Raw genomic sequence first — 23,689 nt, 5'->3', positions numbered from 1 at the left:
AGAACCTCAGAATATTTGGAAGTAAGGTCTTTTTTTAAAGTTCTATTTATTTAAGAAATCTCTACACCAGCATGAGCCTCGAACTTACAACCCTGAGATCAAGGGTCACATGCTCCTCTGACTGAGTGAGCCAGGCATCCCAGAGATAGGGTCTTTAAAGAGATAGTTAAGGATAAATGAGGTCATTGGGGTGGACTCTACTCCAGTATGGCTAGTGTCTTTATAAGAAGAGACAATTAGAGGGGGGCTGGGTAGCTCAGTTGGATAAGGGGCTGACTCTTGATTTTGGCTCAGGTCATGATCTACGGTTCATGGGGTTGAGCCCTGCACTATTCTCCTACTGAGTGTAGAGTCGGCTTGGGATTCTCTTTCTCTCTCAAAATAAGTAAATAAACATTAAAAAGAAGAAGAAGAAGAGGCAATTAGGACATAGACACATGCAAAGACCTCATGAAGACAAAGGGGAGAAGATAGTCCCTCTACAAGCCAAAGGAGGAGGCCTCAGGATGGAACTAAGACTGCCAAAACTTTCTCTTCCCTTCCATTCCTGCTTACAATAAATTAGTTCATTATTTCCTGAGTATATCATTTTCTTGAAGTATCGTGTAATATGCAGTCAACACCAACCAACACAAGCTACTAACATATTTTTTTTAGGCTCTTCTGGAGCTACAAGCTACAAGCTTATCAGGTCACAAGCTTACTAGGTTCATTATCTACCTTCCGAGTAATTGCAGGTGATGGTTTTGTCAACTGTATCAATATGAAACAGCTTCCAAAGTCAGCTTTCTTGCTCCATGAGTTGATCCCTAAGTCAAAGCCACAAGAGTCAGGTTTTTGTTGAGGCATGCTTCATCTCCCAGCATCAGTTTCTGGGTCGATCATAGTATGCTAACTCTCTTCTGGGGGCAGCATCCATAGGCATTCAGAATGGTGGCGCATTTGACACATCATTGTAGGCTGTCCTACAATACAACCTCTAACAAAACTAGCCTGTCCTAAACCCCTGGTAATAAAGCCATTTGCCTTTATACCAGGTAGGTTGGGAAAGCACCAAAATCTACGTGTGGCACGCACCCAGGCTGACTTGGAGGAGTTTGTGTTGTGAGGTCTACAGTTCTTATGAACTTATGAGGTTGCCTAGAACTAAAAAAACACGTCGGCAGGGCCTAGGGTGACTCCTTGTGTGCTGAGTGTGTTTGTGACAGGATCAAGTGTGCTTTCCTTATTGAAGATGTTGTGAAAGTGTTGAAGGCACAAGCTCAGAGTCAGAAAGCTAAATAAAAAAATGAAGCTTTGTTGAGTAATAAAAAAAAGGCAACAAAAACAAAAGTACACTAGATTACGTCAAAATCTTTTTTTAAATTTCTTTAATGTTTTATTCATTTTTGTTCATTCAAAACATTTGAATAAATGTTTTTATTCATTTGATTCATTGGTGGCGTGCACGAGAGAGAGAGAGAGAGAGAGAGAGAGTCTGACTTTCTTTCTGAGAGGGGCAGAGAGAGAGGGAGACAGAGGATCCAAAGTGGGCTTCATGCTGACAGCAGAGAGCCCAGATGCAGGGCTCGAACTCACAAATCAGAGATCATGACCTGAGTTGAAGTCAAACATTTAACCAACTGAGCCAGCCAGGTGCCCCGATTATGTCAAAATCTTAATGATATAAGATAACAAAAGTTTATTTCTTGTTCATGTTGTGTATCTATTGCTAGTTGCCAGATCCCTTTCACTTGACTTTCTCACTCTAGGATTTAGGCTGATGGGACCGTCACAATCTTGAACATTGCCAGACTCACAAGCAGAGGAATTGTTCTGAAAGGTGACAAATTGGCGACCAGATGCTTTGGTCCTGAAGTGGCACACGTCATCTGATCATAACTGATTGGCCAGAACTAGTCATGTGTTCCCCACTAAAGCACAAGGGGGTAAGAAGTGCAAACAGGCAGGTGCCCTGAAGGTAGAGAGTAGGAAATATTTGGTCAACAGCATCATCCAACTGCATATAAACTGTATAATCAAATGTACTTTAGGTCGGGTGAATAGAGGCCCAACTTTACTAGAGTTGCAGCCCCTGGTAAGCCTATTTGCAGACTTAAGAGGCCCCTGATGAACTTCAACAGCACAAGTGCATACTACGCACCTTCTTCCTAGTCTTTCACCAAAAACCTGTGGTGATTTTGCCAGGAAACTGTGCCAGGTAGAGAGGATTCCCCCCAAACTTTCAGTTACAATTGACCCTCACTCTGAGATAGAACTGATTCCTTAATACTCAGACCACCAACTTGGTCCACTAATCATGGCCTTAATAGCACCAGGTGACAATTGAAGATTTGACCAGTGTCAACGGCAGGTCCTATGAGGCAGCAGACATCAGGGTCATTTCCCCAAGGCCTGACTGCCATGGAGCTGCTCCAGGATTTAAAGAGTGCTTATTGTAATAGGAAACGCCAAGTAGAAACCACTGGAGTATCCCTCCAGGCTAAGGAGGTAATGAAAAAGGAAATTGACTCCCTGACTCCTAATGTTTGAGGTCGTTGGAGTTGGGTTTGCCTTGTCTCCTGCACTTGAGCAGTTGTTCCCATGTATCATGAAGGATGTATAAAACTAGGGGAAGAGAATCAGTGAGAAGCCAGCAGAACCTCAGATAAAAGGGGAGCAGAGCCAGTGGTACCTGAGGATGGTCAATGACCGGAGACCAAATCCAGAGCATATTCCAGAAAACTCTTTGTGTGGAAAAAGTGGGAAAACTAATCAAGAGCAATAGAAAGAGGAGTGACTGGGGCACCTGGGTGGCTCAGTCAGTTGAGCGTCTGACTTCGGCTCAGGTCACGATCTCACGGTTTGTGAGTTGGAGCCCCGCGTCGGGCTCTGTGCTGACAGCTCAGAGCCTGGAGCCTGCTTCAGATTCTGTGTCTCTGTCTCTCTCTGTCCCTCCCCCACTCATGCTCTGTCTCTCAAATAAATAAACATTAAAAAATTAAAAAAAAAAAAAAGAAAGAGGAGTGACTTCACAAAGTTAAAAAATAAAATAAAATAAAATGTTTAAAAAAATAAAATAAAATGTGGAAGGACAGGGGAGTCAGAGTCTTCTCAGGAAATGAGTCTCCTTCTGTAACTGAAAAACCACCTTATATAACCCAATGCATGACAACTCCTTACCAAAATATCTCAATTTTCCCAACTTTTATTCATCATGAATATGTAAAACTTTTGAGACATAGAAGAAATAGTTATGTCTGTGTTCATCTAGTTTATTAATTTAACTACTCGTATTTGAAACCATGTATTTTACAAAGTAATATTTCCATCTATAAGTGTTTGGGTTTTTTTATTCCACATTTTGTGAAACAACCCCAGTGTTTTTATGTCCCTTATAGCCTCTTGTTGAGTCACCCAACGGGTTTCTTGAAAAACTCATTTCTCGAGAACAAGCAAAAGCCTTGAGAATTCCAATTCCCTACTTGCCATCAAAAACGTCTCAAGGAAATAAGTTTTCATATGGTACATTTATCATAGGTGGAAATGGGGACCTGCTTGACCCCCCTGTGGAGGTGTGAGGCTGGTGTAACACCCAGGGAACCTTCAAAGCACTGTCTACTAAAGGGTGGGAAAAACAAATGTCCCTGGGACTTGTGACATGGTCACAACAGATTAGGTTATGGACAAAGGATCCATATTGGTTGCTTAGGTTAAAAATAAGGAGGAGATTTGGGGGGAGGGAGCCAAGATGGCGGAACAGCATGGAAGTTTTTTTGTGTGTCTCGTGTCCATGAAATACAGCCAGACCAACACTAAACCATCCTACACACCTAGAAAAATGATTGGAGGATTAACACTACATCTGCACAACCTGAACCACAGAATTCAGCAGGTACGTGGCACAGAGAGGTGAACTTGGGGAGAGAGAAGCTGCCGGTGGGCAGGGAGCCACTTTTGCAGGCGGAGAGAGGACTGGGGGAAGGGGGAGAATACAGGAAAAGCACCCCTCCCAAAAAGCAGCTGGAGAGAAAGTGGAAATTGGAAACAGCCGCAGGGACTAAACTAAAAAGGGAGAAAGGAGAAGGTTTAAATTCCATTAAGACTGTAAACAAGGGGAGCGCAAAGGATGCAACTCCATAGCTCAATACCTGGCAGTGCTCTGGTGGGAAGGGCGAATCCCCAGGAACAGAGTGGGGTCTGGGAGGTTCTCAGGCCACACAGGGAAAAGTGGTTCCACTGCTGGAAGGACATTTGGTAGAGACTGTTGAAGCCACCTAGTCCCAGCAGACCCCCGAAAATGGCCACATTCACTGGAGCTGAACAACATCGTTAAGGGTGAAGCCTGGTGCCAGATGTGTGTTGTGATTTCCCATAATCCCTGAAACACTGCTGCTACACTGTCTTGCGAACTTTTTCTGGGATGGGCTGACACCTGGCCGCAGTCTCCGGGCACCGGCAACGGCAGGGTCCAGTGGGCGTTCCTGGGTGCAGCTGACATTCGGCCGTTGCTCATTCAGCCATTGCTCATTTGGCCACTGTTCAGTGAGACCCTCCCTCAGAGGGGCGGAACGGGTCAAAGCCGCAGTCCTTCAGACGTTAAGGGGCTGGGGAAAACAGCCACATCTGAGACAAACTTGGGAGAGAGGTACTGCCTGGGGCCTGGTCACGGAGAGTGGAAAGGCAGGGAGTGGACGAGAGCTGGACAGAGGACCAGTACACGATCGCTGATCTGGAAGAACAGACTGGGTGGCTGGGTGACTCCATTTTCACCGCTCCCACGCATGCGCATACGCACCTACAAGCACTGCAACAATTCACCCCAGTAGGCTAGCAGCACCATCTAGTGGAGAGCAGAGCCGTTACACTGAGCCCCGCCCAACTGGGCCAAATTCGCTCTTTAAGAGCTCATGTCTCACCACCGGCTTAATTTATGGACTATAAAGAGCTACATAGACTGACTTCTAGGGGAAAACAAAGCAATTCCAGTCCTACTTCAATCTGTTAGCAGGTTCATCTAGTCAATTTTCTTTCTTTCTTTTTTTCTTTTTTCTTTTTCTCTTTTACAATTCTTTTCTTTTTCTTGAATAAAAACAAAAAATTCGTTTTAATGTTCAATTTTTATTAAGAATATCTTTCTTTAATTTTTATTACTATGTTTTTTTACTTTTATGCAAATTTTTTCAAATTCTATTTTACTTCCATCAATTTATTTTAGTCTATGACAATGTATTCACTTTTCCAAATTTTCAAACGATTTCTTTTTTCCCCTTTTTTATCTTTTTTCTCTTTTTCATTTCTTTTTTCTTAAATACAGAAAAACGAAAAATTCACATTTATTTTTAATTTTTATTAAAAATATTTTTCTTTAATTTTTTTCTACTATATTCTTTACTTTTGTGTATATTTTTTCAAATTCTATTTTACCCCATCATCTCACTTTAGTCTACTTCAGTGTATTCATTTTTTCAAATTCTCAAACGATTTCCTTCCCTCCCCTTTTTTTTTCTCTAATCTGTCAAACCACTTTCAACACCCAGACCAAAACACACCTAGGACCTAGCATCATTTGATTTGTGTGTGTGTGTGTGTGTGTGTGTGTGTGTTTAATTTTTAATTTTAATATTTTTTAATTTTAATTTTTTTAATTTCAATTTTTCTACCTCATTAATTCCTTTTCTCCCTTCAAAATGACAAAACGAAGGAATTCACCCCAAAAGAAAGAGCATGAAGAAACAACAGCCAGGGATTTAACCAACACAGATACAAGCAAGATGTCTGAACCAGAATTTAGAATCACGATAATAAGAATACTAGCTGGAGTCGAAAATAGATTAGAATCCCTTTCTGCAGAGATAAAAGAAGTAAAAAATAGCCAGAATGAAATTAAAAATGCTATAACTGAGCTGCAATCACGGATGGATGCAGTGGCGGCAAGGATGGACGAGGCAGAATAGAGAATCAGCAATATAGAGGACAAACTTATAGAGAATAACGAAGCAGAAAAAAAGAGGGAGATTAAGGCAAAAGAGCACGATTTAAGAATTAGAGAAATCAGTGACTCATTAAAAAGGAACAACATCAGAATCATAGGGGTCCCATAAAAGGAAGAGAGAGAAATAAGGGTGGAAGGGTTATGTGAGCAAATCATAGCAGAAAACTTTCCTAACCTGGGGAAAGACACAGACGTCAAAATCCAGGAAGCACAGAGGACCCCCATTAGATTCAACAAAAACCGACCATCAACAAAGCATATCATAGTCAAATTCACAAAATACTCAGGCAAGGAGAGAATCATGAAAGCAGCAAGGGGAAAAAAGTCCCTAATATACAAGGGAAGACAGATCAGGTTTGCAGCAGACTATCCACAGAAACTTGGCAGGCCAGAAAGGAGTGGCAGGATATATTCAATGTGCTGAATCAGAAAAATATGCAGCCAAGAATTCTTTATCCAGCAAGGCTGTCATTCAAAATAGAAGGAGAGATAAAAAGTTTCCCAGACAAACAAAAATTAAAGGAGTTGGTGACCACTAAACCAGCCCTGAAAGAAATTTTAAGGGGGACTTTCTGAGGGGAGAAAAGATGAAAAAAAAAAAAAAAAATATATATATATATATATATATATCCAAAGCAACAAAAGATTAGAAAGGACCAGAGAACACTACTAGAAACTCCCAATTCTACAAGCAACATAATGGCAATAAATTAATATCTTTCAGTACTCACTCTAAATGTCAATGGACTCAATGCTCCAATCAAAAGACATAGGGTAACAGAATGGATAAGAAAACAAGATCCATCTATATGCTGTTTACAAGAGATCCACTTTAGACCTAAAGACACCTTCAGATTGAAAATAAGGGGATGGAGAACCATCTATCATGCTAATGGTCAACAAAAGAAAGCCAGAGTAGCCATACTTATATCAGACAATCTAGACTTTAAATAAAGACTGTATCAAGAGATGCAGAAGGGCATTATATCATAATCAAGGGGTCTATCCACCAAGAAGACCTAACAATTGTAAACATTTATGTGCCAAATGTGAGAGCACCCAAATATATAAATCAATTAATCATAAACATAGAGAAACTCATTGATAATAATACCACAATAGTAGGAGACTTCAACACCCCACTCACATCAATGAACAGATCATCTAATCAAAAAATCAACAAGGAAACAATGGCTTTGAATGACACACTGGACCTGATGGACTTAACAGATATATTCAGAACATTTCATCCTAAAGCAGCAGAATATACATTCTTCTCCAGTGCACATGGAACGTTCTCCAGAACAGACCATATACTGGGACACAAATCAGCCCTAAGTAAGTACAAAAAGATCAAGATCATACCATGCATATTTTCAGACCACAATGCTATGAAACTCGAAATGAACCATAAGAAAAAAGTTGGAAAGGTAATAAATACTTGGAGACTGAAGAACATCCTACTAAAGAATGAATGGGCTAACCCAGCAGTTAAAGAGGAAATTAAAAGGTATATGGAAGTCAATGAAAATGGTAACACCACAACCCAAAACCTCTGGGACGCAGCAAAGGCGGTCATAAGAGGAAAGTATATAGCAATCCAGGCCTTCCTAAAGAAGGAAGAAAGATCTCAGATACACAATCTAACCTTACGCCTTAAGGAGCTGGAAAAAGAACAGCAAATAAAACCCAAAACCAGCAGAAGACAGGAAATAATAAAGATTAGAGCAGAAAGTAATGCCATCAAAACAAAAAAAACCAAAAAACAAAAAAAAACAAAAACAAAAACAGTAGAACAGCTCAATGAAACCAGAAGCTGGTTCTTTGAAAGAATTAATAAAATTGATAAACCACTAGCCAGTTTGATCAAAAAGAAAAAGGAAAGGACCAAAATAAATAAAATCAAGAATGAAAGAGGAGAGATCACAACCAACACAACAGAAATAAAAACAATAAGAGAATATTATGAGCAATTATATGCCAATAAAATGGGTAATCTGGAAGAAATGGACAAATTCCTAGAAACATATACACTACCAAAACCGAAACAGGAGGAAATAGAAAATTTGAACAGACCCATAACCAGTAAGGAAATCGAATTAGTAATAAAAAATCTGCCAAAAAACAAGAGTACAGGGCCAGATGGCTTTCCAGGGGAATTCTGCCAAACATTTAAGGAAGAGTTAACACCTATTCTCGTGAAACTGTTCCAAAAAATAGAAACAGAAGGAAAACTTCCAAACTCTTTCTATGAAGCCAGCATTACCTTGATTCCAAAACTAGACAGAGACCACACTAAAAAGGAGAACTATAGACCAATTTCCCTGATGAACATGGATGCAGAAATCCTCAATAAGATATTAGCCAACTGGATCCAACAATACATTAAAAAAATTATTCACCATGACCAAGCGGGATTTATACCTGGGATGCAGGGCTGGTTCAATATCCGCAAAACAATTAAGGTGATTCATCACATCAATAAAAGAAAAGACAAGAACCATAGGATCCTCTCAATAGATGCAGAGAAAGCATTTGACAAAATACAGCATCCTTTCTTGATAAAAACCCTCAAGAAAGTAGGGATAGAAGGGCATACCTCAACATCATCATAAAAGCCATATATGAACGACCCAAGACTAATATCATCCTCAGTGGGGAAAAACTGAGAGCTTTCCCCCTAAGGTCAGGAAAAAGACAGGGATGTCCACTCTTGCCACTGTTATTCAACATAGTATTGGAAGTCTTAGCCTCTGCAATCAGACAACACAAAGAAATAAAAGGCATCCAAATAGGCCAGGAGGAAGTCAAACTTTCACTCTTTGCAGATGACATGATACTCTAAATGGAAAACCCTAAAGATTCCACCAAAAAACTGCTAGAGCTGATTCATGAATTCAGCAAAGTTGCAGGATATAAAATCAACACACAGAAATCGGTTGCATTCCTATACACCAACAATGAAGCAATAGAAAGAGAAATCAAGGAATCGATCCCATTTACAGTGGCACAAAAAACCATAAAATACCTAGGAATAAATCTAAACAAAGAGGTGAAAAATCTATACACTGAAAACTATAGAAAACTTATGAAAGAAATTGAAGAAGACACAAAAAAAAATGGAAAAAGATTCCATGCTCCTGGATAGGAAGAACAAATATTGTTAAAATGTCGATACTACCCAAAGCAACCTACATATTCAATGCAATCCCTATCAAAGTAACACCAGCACTCTTCACAGAGCTAGAACAAATAATCCCAAAATTTGTATGGCACCAGAAAAGACCCCAAATAACCAAAGTAATCTTGAAAAAGAAAACCAAAGCTGGAGGCATCACAATCCCAGACTTCAAGCTATACTACAAAGCTGTAATTATTAAGACAGTATGGTACTGGCACAAGAACAGACACTCAGATCAATGGAACAGAATAGAGAACCCAGAAATGGACCCACAAACATATGGCCAACTAATCTTTGACAAAGCAGGAAAAAATAGCCAATGGAATAAAGACAGTCTCTTCAGCAAGTGGTGCTGGGAAAACTGGACTGCGACATGCAGAAGAATGAACCTGGACCACTTTCTTACACCATACACAAAAATAAACTCAAAATGGATGAAAGACGTAAACATAAGACAGGAAGCCATCAAAATCCTCAAGGAGAAAGCAGGCAAAAACCTCTTTGATCTTGGCCGCAGCAACTTCTTACTCAACATGTCTCTGGAGGCAAGGGAAAGAAAAGCAAAAATGAATTACTGGGACCTCATCAAAATAAAAAGCTTCTGCACAGCAAAGGAAACAATCAGCAAAACTAAAAGGCAACCAACGGAATGGGAGAAGATATTTGCAAATGACATGTCAGATAAAAGGTTAGTATCCAAAATCTGTAAAGAACTTATCAAACTCAACACCCAAAAAACAAATAATCCAGTGAAGAAATGGGCAAAAGACATTAATAGACACTTCTCCAAAGAAGACATCCAGATGGCCAACTGGATATATGCCATCTGGCACATGAAAAAATGCCCATCACTCATCATCAGGGAAATACAAATCAAAACCACAAGGAGATACGACCTTACACCTGTCAGAATGGCTAACATTAACAACTCAGGCAACAACAGATGTTGGCAAGGATGCGGAGAAAGAGGATATCTTTTGCATTGTTGGTGGGAATGCAAGCTGGTGCAGCCACTCTGGAAAACAGTATGGAGGTTCCTCAAAAACTAAAAATAGAACTACCCTACAACCCAGCAATTGCACTACTAGGTATTTATCCAAGGAATACAGGTATGCTGTTTCGAAGGGACACATGCACCCCCGTGTTTATAGCAGCACTATCAACAATAGCCAAAGTATGGAAAGAGACCAAATGTCCATTGATGGATGAATGGATAAAGAAGATGTGGTATATATATACAATGGAGTATTACTCAGCAATCAAAAAGAATGAAATCTTGCCATTTGCAACTACGTGGATGGAACTGGAGGGCATTATGCTAAGTGAAATTAGTCAGTCAGAGAAAGACAAAAATCATATGACTTCACTCATATGAGGACTTTAAGAGACAAAACAGATGAACATAAGGGAAGGGAAACAAAAATAATATAAAAACAGGGAGGGAGACAAAACAGAAGAGATTCATAAATATGGAGAACAAACTGAGGCTTGCTGGAGGGGTTGTGGGAGGGGGGATGGGCTAAATGGGTAAGGGACATTAAGGAATCTACTCCTGAAATCATTGTTTCACTGTATGCTAACTAATTTGCATGTAAATTTTAAAAAATAAAATAAAAAAACTACCTGTCACCCCTTACTAAAATGATCTACCTTTAAAAATTGTAAATAAAAATGTAACCCTACTCATAATGTAATTTCTTTATACATTTTTTGGTAACTAGATTGAAATTTTAGCTCTAGAATTTTCTAGAGCTTCAAAAGTCCTCAAATCACTTTTTATTTAACAAAAGTTCTTCCAGTAGGAAAGAAGACCTGACATAGGGATAAAGAGGAATTCCTCTGACTCCTGGGCCAGTTATCTTGAAAATTCCACCAGCTTCAGGTTGCTGCAGAAGACCCATGCATGGGGTCCATTCCATCCTGGGCACAGGTCATAAACATTTCAGAGAAGTCCTGCCCTCAGAAGGAGCATGAAGTTGTTTCATCAACAGGCTCCTTCACAGTTTGGAGTCTTTTCCCTGTCTTAGGATCTAAGTGCATCACTCTTTCTCCATTGTGACAGGCCACCCAGAGCTTCCTCTCAGTATCAATACACATTCCACCTGGGAATTGTTCTTTTTCCAGCTTGTGAACACATCTGCAGTAGGAGATCTTTCCTATCTGCAGGTCATAGTCAAAGGCTTCCACGGAGTAGGACAAGCTGTCAATGTAATAGATTTTTTGGCCCAGGGACCATCCAAACTATTGGTCACAGTACTTTTCCAGGCAGTGGTCAGGAAAGAGGGAGTACAGGGACCCCTGGTGCGACTCCAGAACTGCGGGGGCCATTTCCTCAGCCATGGTGCCAGCAAAGTATCTCTCAGCAGACCAGTTTTCTTGTCTTTATCTACTGTGGCCAGGACAACTGCTGACTGATCTTTCCAGTTCATAGCACAGAACTTTGTTCCAATGGTGGTGACATAGCCTCCTGATTGGCAAAGGGCCACAGAGCTGACGGAGGCATCCATGGTCACATGCTGCACTTGCTGAGAGAATCCCACTGACAAGCCTTTTTTGTAGGAATATGTATGAAGAGCAGAAAGCTGGATGCCTCCTCCCACACTGGAGATTCACCACGCCTGAAATTCTCCAGCAAAATGCACTCAATTCTAATGGAAGATATTGTCATTGTGGGGAGATCTTGATGCTAATGACCCTTGGAGAGCCAGCTCAGGACTAGATTATTATTTACCGTTCTCTGAAAGAGTCCTTGAAAATGAGTAGCTCTCAATATTGGTGTCTGTGTTAGTAATTTGACCAAGGTCACATATTTACCACATGGTAAAGTTGAAATTTGGTTTTTGGCAGCTTCCCTCCAGAGCTCTCTCTCTTAACACTGAGTCACAGCCAACCACCTCAGAACCTCAAACTAGTTTATATGATAGCCCTCGCATCTATCTTGATTTGGGTCACTTTGTTGGCTAATCAGGCAGACTTGAACACTCATGATGGAAAGTAGCCTACCAGCCTTGGATATTCAATGCCATGGGCATTGTTAGTGTGTGTGTGTGTGTGTGTGTGTGTGTGTGTGTGTGTGTGAATATGTTTTAAAGAAGGAAAAGAGAACACTTGTCAATCTGAAAAGTCAGTTAAGTACAATTCAGTTAAGGTGTATCTGGCTGGTTCAGTCAGTAGAGCATGCAACTCTTGATCTCTGGATCATGAGTTCAAGCCCACATTGGGCATAGAGATTACCTTAAAAAAAAAAACAAACAAAAAAAAAAACAGGGGCACAAGGTTGGCTCAGTCAGTGGAGCATATAACTCTTGATTTCAGGGTTTTAAGTTTGAGCCTCACAGTGGGTGTAGATATTACTTAAAAATAAATTTTTGGGGGACGCCTGGGTGGCTCAGTCAGTTAAGCCTCTGACTTCGGCTCAGGTCATGATCTCGCAGTTTGTAAGTTCAAGCCCCACGTCAGGCTCTGTGCTGACAGCTCAGAGCCTGGAACCTGCTTCAGATTCTGTGTCTCCCTCTCTCTCTGCCCCTCCCCTGCTCACTCTCTGTCTCTCAATAATAAATACATGTTAAAAAATTTTTTTAAATAATTTTTTTTAAAAGTACAATTCAGTGTAAGAGAGTTGCTACTGTATTTGTGAGGAAATAATGTATTAGTTAGCTTTGGTGTGGTAACAAACATCCCCCCACACTAATCTCATTGACTTACAATAATACACATTTCTCGTTCGCAATACACGTTGGTATCTATGAATTAGTGGTGGTGGCTCTGCTTCATGTTTCTTCTCATTCTGAGACCAACCTGAAGGATCGGTCCCTGTTTAGGAAATGACATTTTTATGGCCAAGGGAAACAAGCAACAGATGAGACTGAACTATCTAACGGTTCTTAAAGTTTCTGCTTGACTGTGGTATATATTACTCCTGCTCACATTTCATTGGCCAAAGCAAGTCATATTGACAACGGAATAGGAAAGTACACTCTACCTTTGGGAAGGCACTGCAGATTACACATATAATCCTCTTATAGGGAAGGGAGCAGGTGGTTGGAATTGATAATCCAACAGCCTGCATATCTTAATATGTTAACTGTTGCTGCAGCAGAGTATAGGAATATTACTGTTATTTTCCCATTCTCATATCATCTATTTTTGCAGTATTTGTATAATTTTTATAATTCAACATCTGTTTTACTAGGGTAAATTATAGTATCCATCACTTAGCCTTTAATATGTTGGAGATATTTTCTGACTATGAAAATCATACCGTTTATCTTGCATCAATCAATGTGTTCACTTGATTTCTTTTCTTTTTTTTCATGTTTATTTGTTTTTGAGAGAGAGAGAGAGAGAGAGAGCAAGCACAAGCAGGGGAGGGGCAGAGAGAGGCAGAGACACAGAATCCAAAGCAGGCTCCAGGCTCCAAGCTGTTAGCACAAAGCCCAATGCAGGGCTTGAACTCACAAACCTTGAGATCATGACCTGAGCCGAAGTCAGACACTCAACTGACTGAGCCACCCAGGTGTCCCACCCTTGATTTCTTTTTGAAAGGAGCTCAGACTGCTTTGTCCCTACTTTCACTGCATTTGTGATTGAACCTTAAACACTTACAAGCATTAATGAAAATATATGTCTGAAAGAAGCTGACATATACTAGATATTCATAAAAACATCTTAAATCTGAATGGTGTATTATTTATGTAGATAAAAATTTCAATGCAACATAATAAGAGCAGCCAATTTTATTTCATAAGTCAACTTTTGTTACAAAAGTAATAAATGTTCATTTTAGGAAATTATAAAAATATAAAGATGCAAAAACCAGTGGGTAAAAATCACTAGCTATCTCACCCTGCCAACATAACCAATATAACCGTAACATAGCATTTTAGTGAATATATTTTCAGTGATATTTCTAATATATGTAAATACATAAAGAGGGATCATATTGTGATTGACTGGTTTCACTTCTCAATATGATGTGACTAGTTGTCTAAGCCATTAGATATCATCCTACATTATTAATGGCTGCACAATATCCCATCTTATGGAAGCAGTTTAACTAGTTCTCTATTAATTATCAATAATTCTGTTATAGGGACAGACAGCCTGGCTGGCTCAATCAACTGATTGACTCACCTTTGTCTCAAGTCATGATCTCACAGTTTGTGAGTTCAAGCCCCACATCAGGCTCTCTGCTGTCAGCACAGAGCCTGCTTGGGATCCTCTGTCCCCCACTCCCTCCACCCCTCTTCTGCTCATTTTCTCTCTCACTTTTTCTCAAAATAAAGAAATAAACTTTAAAAAATTCTATTATAAATTTCCTTATAACATTCACAATTAAAAACATTCACAATTAAACATTCACAATTTCACAATTAAAATTAAAAAACATTCAAACATTCACAATTAAAATTTCCAAAGACCAGGGGCGTCTGGGTGGCTCAGTCAGCTAAGCGTCTGACTGCAGCTCAGGTCATGATCTCATGGTTCGTGAGTTCAAGTCCCACGTCAGGCTCTGTGCTGACAGCTCAGAGCCTGGAGCCTGCTTTGGATTCTGTGTCTCCCTCTGTCTGTGTCCCTTCCTAGCTTGCTCTCTCTCTCTCTGTCTCTCTCAAAAAAATAAATAAAACATTTAAAAAATTTTTTCCCAAACCCAGCTTTCTAAGATCAGAAATCCTGGAGCAAATAGTTACATATAATTTTCAGTGCCTCAGTATTGAATTATAAGAAAAATACTCAAAATCATTGTACTTTGACAAACGAAAAGAGGAAAAAGGAGACAAACTAAAAAAACCGACTCTTAACTATAGAGAAGAAACTGATGGCTACTAGAGGGGAGGTCGGTGGGGCTACGGGTGAAGTAGGTGAAGGGGATTAAGAGGACACTTATTGTGACAAGCACTGAGTAATGTTCAGAATTGCTGAATCACTATATTGTACACCCGAAGGTAATATAACACTGTCTGTTAATTACACTGGAATTAAAATAAAATTTTTAAAAATCATTGTATTTGGGTATCTAATATATGATTTCAGATCATCAGTGCTATCAGCCTTCCCGCATTCCACAATCTTCTAGAGAGATACCAAGCCATTAAACAATTTTAAACCAAGTAAAGAACCCTCACTTTCAGAAATAGTGAGCTAAGTAATTCAGAACTACCCTCCTACTGAAGACAACTAAAATAATTCATATGAAATATAAAAAGCTTTTTCCTATAACAGAAAAAAAGCTAACAAGTGCAAGGAATCACCTTGCCAATTATTGGCAAGAGATAATAGCTCAGAAAAGGTGAAACTCCAGAGAGGAGAGCTCAGTATTTGGGCCACTTTTGCAATCAGAAGAGGTGGCTAAAAAGCTGAGGGAGCTAAGGTCATGTAAGTTGGAATCTAGGGCTTTGCAAGGCAGGAGCAATTCTGGAAAACTACCCCATGCTTAGGACTGTAATCCTGAGTGGCTGCACCCTGGAAGGAAGAGTAAACTGAAGGAAGGAAGGAAGAGTAAGCTTTCTCCCATATTTCAGTTCAGTTTCAAGTACTCTGGGTAATTCAGAAAAATTTCAGGCACTAAAAATGCTTAAGGTGCTTCTGGATTGCTAATGCCCCTACACATCTGCAAAAGTCCATGAAAATCCTTTCCGTAGGAAGATGATACTATCCTAGTCTGAAAATTACCCCACTAGGGGCTCCTGGGTGACTCAGTTGCTTTAAGTATCCAACTCTTGATTTCAACTCAGGTCATGATTTCATAGTTGGTTGTGGGATCAAGCCTCAAGTTGGGCTCTGCCCTGACAGCACAGAGCCTGATTGGGATTCTCTTTCACTCTTTCTCTCTGCCCCTCCCCTACTCTCTCTCTCTCTTTCAAAATAAATAAATATACTTAAAAAAAAAAAAAAAGACTAGGGGTGCCTGCGTGGCTCAGTCAGTTAAGCGTCCAACTTCGGCTCAGGTCATGATCTCATGGTCTGTGAATTCAAGCCCCACATCGGGCTCTGGGCTGACAGCTCGAAGCCTGGAGCCTGCTTCGGATTCTGTGTCTCCCTCTCTCTGCTCCTCCCCTGCTCGCACTCTTGTGTGTGTCTCTCTCTCAAAAAAAAAATAAATAAATAAATAAACATTAAAAAAATTTTTTTAAAGACTTAAAAAAATTACCTCAATAAAATTTTCAATTACAATTTTCAGCACACAAAGACAATTAGACACAGAAGGAGATAAAGTAAGAACAAGAACCAATGTAAACAATAGATGATAGAGTTTCTACAGACTGTCCAGACAGGGGAATTATTAGACATAAATGAGAAAAAAAGCTATCTTAGTACGATCATTAAGATAAAAATTGAATTAAAAAAATTTTTTTAAACATTTATTTATTATTGAGAGACAGAGGGACACAGAGCGTGAGCAGGGGAGGGGTAGAGAGAGGGGGAGACACAGAATCTGAAGCAGGCTCCAGGCTCTGAGCTGTCAGCACAGAGCCTGACACAGGGCTTGAACTCACAAACTGTGAGATCATGACCTAAGCCGAAGTCAATTGCCTAACCAACTGAGCCACCCAGGTGCCCCTAAAAATTGAATTTTTGATACAAAGTTGGAAACTAAAAAAAAACCAGAAATTGGGGTGCCTGGCTGGCTCAGTCAGTAGAGCATACAACTCTTGATCTTGGAGTTCTAAGTCTGAGCCCCATGTTGGCTGGAGAAATTACCTAAAAATAAAATCTAAAAAAAAAACAACAACCAGAAATTGAGGATTCAGAAGGTGAAAAATATAATAGCACAAATTAAAAATTCAAGATATGGGTCTAAAAACAGATAAGGTGAGGAAAATAGCTTTGAAGAATCCATTCAGAATTAGAAAATTCACACGTGTTTAGACCTTTACTTTTCTTTTTAAAAAATTTTTTAATGTTTATTTATTCATTCTTGAGAGAGAGGGATAGAGCACAAGTAGGGGGAGGGGCAGCGAGAGAAGGAGACACAGAATCGGAAGCAGGCTCCAAGCTCTGAGTTGTCAGCACAGAGCCCAACGCGGGGCTCCAGCCCCCAAACTGTGGGATCATGACCTGAGCTGAAGTTGGATGCTTAACTGACTGAGCCACCCAGGCACCACTAGACCCTTACCTTCCGTAGGTTATATTACAAATCATAGATTTGTTTAACATAATTCTTCAGCTGCTCGTGGCCCCTACTTCCCCCAAGATCTTGGCACCTTTCATCAGAGATGACTTTCCTCCTTGCCTGCAGGGTTAGTATCCACCATATTTGTTAGAGTGTTTCTTATCAGTTCCTACCAGTCTGGAGAGTCAGTACCCAGGCTCAGAAACTGCATACACCAGGGTAACCCCATCCTCTCCTAGACCCAGCTGTGGTAGTCACCCCTTTACTCCTTTACTCCTCCATCTGAACCCAGACCTATGGTGTTTCTTTTTTTTTTTTAATTTTTTAATGTTTATGTATCATTTTGAGAGACAGAGACAGAGCATGAGCAGGGGAGGGGCAGAGAGAGGGAGACACAGAATCCAAAGCAGGCTCCAGGCTCCAAGCTGTCAACATAGAGCCCGACGCGGGGCTGGAACCCACGGAATCGCGAGATCATGACCTGAGCTGAAGTTAGATGCTTAACTGACTGAGCTACCCAGGTGCCCCCAGACCTACAGTGTTTCTGCTCCTGGCTTCACCTTATAATAGATACATCCTTCCTAAGAAAGGAATATATCCCTTCCCTTTGTCCCAGAGCTGCTCCTCTCTCTCTCAAAGCCAAAATCACTCCTTCTTCTCTGGAGTACAGCTCTCATCTATTTACCTGATCAGGGAAGCCTTATCCTGTAACTAAGAGTCTTGCCAATCAATCAAACAAACAAACAAACAAAGGCTTGCGGGTAAGGGAGGTTCAGGGAGGGAAAACGTATCAGGAGGCCTGGGCCCCCAAGAGGGTCAGAAAGGACTTGGAACAGTATAGCCCAACCCCCTCCACTTGCTCATGAGGAAACTGAGGCCCAGAGATGGTGTGACACATCCAAGGCCACACAGTGAGAAAGTATCACAGCCAGGACCAGGATGAGGGACCTCCTCTGCCACCTACTGCTCACTAAGACCCAAATCAAAGGCTGCCTGTTGCCCTGCATCTGGCAGATGTAGCACCTTTTGAGTTCCTGGCAGATGCTAGCGCAGTGAAGGTAAAATGGATCAGACACAGTCCTTGCCCCCAAGTGGTACACGTGACTGAGGAACAAAAGTACAAATTAAACCGGCACTACACTTACATGTACCTTACCAGTCTGGGTTCATTTATCCCTCACAACCCCATGGGGCATGTAGTATTATTATTATTCCCGTTTTATAGATAAACTGAGGCCAGTGAAGTTAAGTAACTCGCCTGTAGTCTCACAACGGATAATGTGCGAAGCCGGGATTTGAATCTAGGCTGCATAAGCTAGGGATCTGTGGGGGCATGCATGGGAGCAGGGGGGAAGAAGGCGGTGACTGAACTGAACCTTCGAAGTGTATTTTAATAGCCTGGGAAGGGAGAAAGGACAGCAGGACAGGGAGAACCACACGCGCCTCCACCAGCTACAGCAACATGAAGTCAAGTCTCTGTGCCCAAGGATCCCAAAGGCAGTGGGCATGCTTCTCTGCCGTTCCACTTCCATTTTGCCCTAAGTGGTGGGGTGCCGGAAAGCCCTGCGGGGAAGGTGATCCACCAGTCAACTCGGGCAGTTAAGTGGCCCCCACCAGCAGGGGGTGGGGCGGAAGGGCCCTCGGCGAACACCCTCAGTACAGCCAGCCTGCCGCTGGGTGGCACTGTGACTCCTCAGAGAGGGAACAGCGCCCACAGGGAGACTGGTCACAAAAAAGAGAGGGAGCACCATTCCGGCCCTCCTGCGCTGGGCACTGGGGTTACAAAGAAGTACAAGAAACAGTTCCTGCCTTCGCAGACCCGTGGTGGGGCTGGCAGACACCTGGGTAACTAATTAATTACCCCAATAATAGCCATAATGAATTGCTCCAACAGCCGGTTCCAGTTGCAGAGCCCAGGGAAGGAGGAGGCATTTGAGCCTTGATACAGGATTGGCCGTTCTAGGACAGGACGGCTGTGACGGTGCTGGCTCCCAGGGCACAGGCACAGATGTGGGGAAGGGGGGTTCCCAGAGTCCCAGCTGGGGCCGGGGGCCTCCATCAGCCACGTGCCTGCCGCAGGTGGGAAAGGGTGGGCATCTGTGCACAGGGCTTCAGCACCACCACACTAAGGTGCTCTTTGTCTCCATGAGCACTTCGCTCAGGGACCTGGTGAGGCCCCTGGTGCTAGGATGACTAGAAAATGCTGGAACCCCCTGGCAGGCACAGAAGACTGCTGGCATCTTGTCCTCTTTCTGTGCATTTCTGAACTCAGCCTCCAGTCCCAGCACTGGTCCCAACTTGCTGCGGGATCTGGGGCCAGACACCACAGGTCTTGGCGCTCAGTGACTGCATCTGTAAAAGTGATCTTTCATGTGCACAAATATGTTAAAAAATGAAAAAAGTTAATCAGAAACCACAGAGTTGGGGGGGGGGGGGCAGAACGCTTCAGTGGCTCGGTCGGTTAAATATCCAGCTTCCACTCAGGTCATGATCTCCCAGTTGACAGGACATGATCTCGCAGTTTGTGGGTTTGAGCCCTGCCTCTGGCTCTGTGCTGACAGCTCAGAGCCTAGAGCCTGCTTCAGATTCAGTGTCTCCCTCTCTCTCTGCCCCTCCCCATCTCAAAAATAAATAAACATTTATATATATATGTATGTATGTATAATATATATATTATATATTATATGGGGGGAAATATATATGTATATATATGTATAATATATATGTATATATATACATATATATGTATATATACATATATATACATATATATGTATATATATACATATATACGTATATATGTTATATATATGTGTATATATATATATAACATATATATATGTATAATATATATATAATATATTATATAGAGGGGGGAAAAATAAGTCAAACAGCAATAAGAACTGTCCATGATGTTTCCTGCTGGCTTGAAGGCATGCCCTGGTCTTCTTTTTAGAGGTGGGGCAGTTGGGGAGGAGGATTCCCTTGGCTCCCCTTCAGGCCTGAGCAGGACCCAATACAAAACCAGAATATATCTATTTGTCCTTGGAGAACAATTCATCTCCAAATTCAATAAGCAGAACTTTGCAGCAGGGAAACAATTTAATATCTGGTAGATACATTTTCATTAAATTTTTCAAGATGGAACAAAGACTGTATTTTCAAATTTCCTATTTAGAAGTTAACTCATCATGGTATTGAAACCCACATCCAAGCAGTTGAACTGAAATCAGCTTCCTAAAACAAAACACAAGCAGAGATGGACTGGCTGAAGTTTCAGACAAGACTTCAAACCCTCCCTGGATGATGGGCCCAGGCTTCCTCCCACTCTGGTCCACATGCACCCATCACCAGAAGGGGGCACCCATTGTATCCACTATACCCCCTTCACAGAAACCAGGGGTGGGGCAAGGGCGCTCAGGGTTGCAGGCCAGGGCCCACAGTATCATTTCAAGCAGATACTCCCCACCTTCTTTTGTCATTTAGTAGTGAAGCTGTTGAGAGGTGATAAGGCACTTGGAGGCACCCAGGGTTTGCCAGGGAAGGGGTTTCTCCTCACACTGTCCTCCACCGGTTGTCCAGCCTCAGAGCCAGACTTGCCCAACCCAACTGGGGAGCCCAGGTCACCTTTTAGAGAGATGATTCCCTCCACCCAATGGCGATTCCAGAAGAGGCACAGGCACTTTGCGTAGCAACGGCATGTAAATCCTTTTCACTTAAATAGTGTATTACTGGGGCACCTGCGTGACTCACATGGTTGAGTGTTTCTTAATTCCAGCTCAGGTCATAATCCCAGGACTGTGGGATCCAGCCCAGAGTTGGGATCTGCAGTGATCATGGAACCTGCTTAAGATTCTCTCTCTCTCTCCCTCTGCCCCTCTGCCCCACTCTCACGTGCTCTTTCTCTCTAAAAAAATTTAAAAATAAATAAATAAATAGGGTGCCTGGGTGACTCAGTTGGTTAAGCATCTGACTTTGGCTCAGGTCATGATCTCACAGTTTGTGAGTTGGAGTCCCACATCAGGTGAGCTCGAGCCCAGCATCAAGTTAAGCACGAGTCCCAGTTTGTGTACACACGAGCCCCGCTTCCTGTGAGCTCCGCTTCTCTCTCTCTCTCTGCTCCTCGCTTACTTGCACCCTAAATAAATAGATAGTGTATGACCAGTTCAGTTAAATTGCAGTCTTCCAAAGATGCTTTCACCTACACATTTTACTACAAACAATATACATTTTATGTAATTATTTGAATAATGATGAGAGGACACCTAAGGAGAGCTGATGGGGATTAAGGGAGATAGAGCCCTTTGAGTCCCATTCTCCTCTCTGCCTTGGTCCGTTTGTTCCTAATCAATTACTTTTTTAACATATAAAGAGTCATGCAGCAATAAATCAAGAAATCCTTTTGGCCCAGGCTTTGGGGTACCACACTGTAGGCAGACTGTGCGCAATTGCATCCCCAAATTGCAAGAAGTCAGCTCAGACTAGACTAGGTGCAGAAATGCTTCAGTTTTATGCACAGAAAACTGGCCTTGGAGGAGGGGCAACTGAGTTTCCAGAGGGTATGATATGACCCCCCACACACAGATTTATTATGTGCAACTGTGTCCCAGAAGAGGCTTTTGGGGGACATGGGAATTTATATATCCCTCATCTGTTCTGCAGAATGCTTCTAATCTCTTTGCAGGGTATCCTGGCATCCCTGAGTTTCTTTTATAAATTTTAGGTATGTAATTTTAAGCAAGTGATTTGTGTCTGGTCTTCCCATCAATCAGAGCTTACGGTTGACTTTGTCAATATCTTGGTGGTGTATTATCTTTAATAGACAAAGAACACATATAAGCCAAAAAGAAGACAAGCACCCTAATTGAAAAATGGGCAAAAAACATGAAAAAATATAATTCAGGGTTGCTTGGGTAGCTCAGTCAGTTAAGTGGCTGACTCTTGATTTCTGCTCAGATCACCATCTCACCTGTTGGGGAGGTGGACTCCAACCTCGGGCTCTGTACAGAGCCTGCTTGGGATTCTCTCTCTCCCCTCTCTCTGCTCCTTCCCTGCTCGTTCTCTCTCTCTCTCTCTGTCAAAATAAATAAATAAGCATTAAAAAGAAAAAGAAAAATACAATTCATAAAAAGTTAAGAAATGCCCAGTGTTAGTGAAACTATCCCTCACCTTCTAGGACTATGCATATAATTTTATACGACTAAGAATAATTTCAGGGGCACCTGGATGGCTCCCACCGTTAAGAGTCTGACTCTTGGTTTCTGCACAGGTCATGATCTCACAGATTGTGAGTGTGAGCCCTGCTTAGGGCTCTGTGCTGACAGCTCAGAGCCTGAAGCCTGCTTTGGATTCTGCGTCTCCCTCCTCTCTCTGTCTGCCCCTCCCCTGCTCGCACTTTGTCTCTCTCTCTCTCTTTCGAAAATAAATAAGCATTAAAAAAAATAATAATAATTTAAAAATGTTTCAAATCTGTATACTCTTCGATCAAGCAATTCCACTTCTCCAAATGTATCCTATGGAAACATCTGCCCAACTAAAATGGACGTACAAGGATTTTCGTTGTAGCATTATTTACTACCGGAAATTTATTATAGGAAAACCGGGGGAAAGTCCAACAAGAGAGTAGATTGGGACTCCTCCAAGCCTCCGCCAGACGCGCGGAGCTGAGCCAGCCCGACCGAGCGCCGAGTGCCCTTCTCCCTCCTGCGAAGCCCCAGCTCAGACCCTTTCCGCGACCGGGACTCGGCCCACAACCGCCTCTCCCACCAGGCCTGCGGGCGGCCCGGGCTGCCCGGGGAGTGAGCGCAGCGGTTCGGCCACAGCGGGTGGCCGTTCTACGTGCGCTCGCTGCCCGTGGCCGCGGTCTAGGGCCCCGCCGCGGGGGCCGCGCCCGCCGGCGGCCCCGGGCTCGGCCGGTTAGCTCAGCGGCGGCGTCTGGAAGATCCCGCAGCCGCAGACCGTTGGCGCGTGTCCCTGGAAGTCAACCGCTCCGCCTCCGAGGAGCCGACGGTCGAGAGCGAGGAATGCGTAGTGGATGGAAGATCACTGGCAAGCTCGAAGAGAGGTAGGACGGCCATGGCTGCTTCTCCCCGGGCTTCGCTCAAAATTACACGCTGCCCCCCCGGGGTGGACCCCACCCTGGTCTCCTCCTCTCTGTCCCCTGAGGGCAGGCTCACCGTGGGGGCCTCGATGCCCAGCCAGCTTGAGGCCCCAGAAGCTGGGAAGCCGGGAAGCCTGGAGCCAAGTGAAGGCCTTAGCCTTGCTGTACACCCTCCCCCTCAGTAGCCACCTCTGACCATCCCCACCTGCCAACCCGTAAGCTCTTTTCATACTTTACCTTCTGTTTTTGTCAAAGTTCTAAGCAACTCCCCACCCCACCCCCCACACCCTCAAAAAAGAGCACATTGGTTCAACTTTTGGT

The 23,689-nt window shown here is 42.4% G+C and overlaps 3 pseudogenes; 2 read left to right on the top strand and 1 right to left on the bottom strand.

Annotated features, from left to right (window-relative positions):
* Positions 1-930: 930 nt before the first annotated feature.
* Positions 931-1,284, top strand: LOC109264517 (60S ribosomal protein L34-like; annotated as a pseudogene).
* Positions 1,285-10,924: 9,640 nt separating this feature from the next.
* LOC109264253 (regucalcin-like) lies at positions 10,925-11,677 on the bottom strand (annotated as a pseudogene).
* A 6,530-nt stretch (positions 11,678-18,207) lies between these two features.
* Positions 18,208-23,553, top strand: LOC109264252 (heat shock protein beta-1-like; annotated as a pseudogene).
* Positions 23,554-23,689: the final 136 nt, after the last annotated feature.

This window comes from Panthera pardus, unplaced genomic scaffold, assembly GCF_024362965.1.
Source record: "Panthera pardus isolate Hobbes unplaced genomic scaffold, ASM2436296v1 HiC_scaffold_22, whole genome shotgun sequence".
In the NCBI taxonomy this organism is placed as follows: Eukaryota; Metazoa; Chordata; class Mammalia; order Carnivora; family Felidae; genus Panthera; species Panthera pardus.
This window is presented reverse-complemented; position numbering and strand designations above follow the sequence as displayed.